Genomic DNA, 2,845 nt, shown 5'->3' on the forward strand with positions numbered 1-2,845 from the left:
CTGCCTTTTTTTCTCTTCTCTTTCCTGTAGTAGTGAGTTAAAATGTAGGGTTGTTCTGTCCACTAGTGCATTAGGATATTGTAAAAATGGGTTGACATAGTCACGTTCCTGTGTAAACAGACTTGCGAGAGCAAGATTAATTAGCTGCTTTAGAGCTGAAGTTCTACAATTACTCTGGTACCTATTTAGCCTTATAGCAGAAATACTTTAAATCTAGGTATTTATCATTACAATTTATGAAAGGTTTGCAGCCAAGCAGGTTGTCAGTTGATACTGGCTGTTTATTCACTAACGAGTTTTACAGGTTCCTCCAGTTAAAAACAAACATCTCTCTAAATGTGAAGTTACGTAAAACCAAGTGTTTCAGTTGGAAAAGGTAAAACTCAAGAGGACTCTAGTCATCGGGCCCTAGATCACGAGCTGCGTGTGGTAGGCACTTTATAGAAGGAACAAACTGGGCTGTCTGAAAGAACAAATAGAATAAGCACCTCCATTGCTTTCCCGCTTCAGAGGTGGTTAATGTTTGAACAGTACTTTTGAAGATAAAAATCACTATGCTAAGCATTACTTGTATGAACAAGTCTTGGGTTCATATCAACAATTATTTTTCCTAAGAATGTGAGCATTGCTTTGACATTTTGGTACAGGAAGCAGTGTTCTCTTGGTCTCATGCTATGTCCTAGTAGTAAGCTTTCTATTAATAGAGAGGTGCTGAAGAGGAGACAACCTGGAAACAGTTCCAGACTAGCTTGGGCCTGGGTACCAAAATCTCTCGCTCTTCTCACATTATTTCAGCTGCTGATGGTGGCAGTTGTGTGCCATTTAGGGCAGAAATCTTGCCTGTAGATACTTGTTCTCATGATGTAGTGGCTGGATCCATACAGAATCTGCAAAACAGACTTCTTCCAGTTCTGCATCTGACATGGAACCAAGTCTCTAAAAGGGGCTTTGAATGAGGCAAGGATTCAAATCCCAGTTTGAAGGTGGGACTGAGGTTCTTTTTTCACTCGTCTTTACCAACTAGAAATGTTCTGTTCTGCAGCAATTTAACATAAAAGTGTGTGTGGGGGGGGTGTATTTATGTTCATAGGCTTGAGTAGCTGGGTAGCATGAACAAAACCTGTTGTCCGTTTTTGAAGCTAAGTAGTTCAAACTAACAGTTGCGGATAACTTTCAAGATTTAGACACACACTTTGCTTGTTGGCTAGACCTGACTGGAATATACCATTTCCTCCCTCTCTTGGGAACCACACACAATCTCTCTGTAATAAAATAATGGAAGTGAACGAGTCCCAGTGGAATTAAACAACCCGTAGACAGTTGTGGGATTTTATTTTGGTATGTGGTGTTGTGGATATATGTGATCATAGAGATGGCAACAACAAAATCCTTCTGCTGTTTATAATAGGATAAAATTTCTAGGGAGCAGCACCTCGGGGAGCAGTTCCTCAGCTGGTGTAAACTGTCATAGCTCCATTGAAACCAATACAAAAATGACTTCAGTGGAGCTATGACAGTTTACACCAGCTGAGGATCTTACCCCTAAAAATACTAAAGGGCTTTGCAACTTTTTTTTTCTGCCTTTACAGAGCAGTAATGACTGTCTGTATCAGCTAGCACTTGTTTGACCTATGTGAAATGAGTTGGTACTTTTAGATCACAAAAAGCGGTCAAATTTGCCATCTTATGCTTACATTAAAAATGTAGGACTCAGGAGGTCATCAAGTCCAGTTCCCTGTGCTGAGGTAGAACCAAGTAAACCTACCATCCCAGACAGGTGTTTGTCTAACCTATTTTTAAAACTCTCCAGTGACACTGATTCCACAACATCCCTTGGAAGCCTATTCCAGAACTTAACTACCTTTCTAGTTAGCTTTTCTTAATATCTAACCAAATCTCCCTTGCTGCAGATTCAGCCCATTACTTCTTGTTCTACCTTCAGTGGATGTGGAGAACAACTGATCATCCTCTTTAGAACAGTACTTAACATATTTGAAGGCTGTTATCAGGTCCCCCTCAGTCTCAAGACTAAACATGCCCAGTGTCTTTAACCTTGCCTCCTAGGTCAAGTTTTCTAAACATAATTTTTGTGGCTCTCCTCTGGACATTCTCCAATTTCCCACATCTTTTCTAAAGTGTGGGGCCCCAAATTGGACATAGTTCTCCAGCTGAGGCCTCACCAATGCCAAGTAGGGTGGGAGAGTTACCTCCGGTGTCTTACATTTGACACTCCTATTAATACATCCCTAAATACCCTAGGATGAATTTTATCTGGCCCTGCTGACTTAAATACAGCAAACTTATCTAAATATTCTTTAGCTGCTCTTTCTCTACATTGGCTTGTGTTTCTTTCCCCCTTGTTGTTAATATTTACAGTGAGTGTCTGGTTACCATTAACCCTTTTAGTGAAGACTGAAGCACAACCGGTATTGAACACCTCAACCTTTGTGATGCCACCAGTTATTTGCTCACTTTCTCTGCCAAGTAGAAGACCCGCATTGTTTATCCTTCTCTTGCTCCTGATGTATATAAAGAACCTTGTTACCTTATGTCCCTTGATAGGCTAAGGCACAAAATGACAAACCTTTCTGATTTTGATTTTGCTATTCATTTATGCTCCTCAACAAGTTGTCCATATTTCCTCTTTCTATAGAATTTCTTCTTGATTTCCAGGTCACTGAAGAGCTCCACATAGAGCCATATTGACCTCTGACAATTTTTCCTTCGCATCAGGATAGCTTGCACCTTGAGCAACTGCTAGCTTTCCTTTATCCAAGGGATCTTACCTACCAGTTATCTGCTCTTTTGAAGTCTACTGTCCTTGTTTTGCTGCTCTGACTCCTTC

Source organism: Mauremys mutica, chromosome 13 (assembly GCF_020497125.1).
Source record: "Mauremys mutica isolate MM-2020 ecotype Southern chromosome 13, ASM2049712v1, whole genome shotgun sequence".
Taxonomy (NCBI): Eukaryota; Metazoa; Chordata; order Testudines; family Geoemydidae; genus Mauremys; species Mauremys mutica.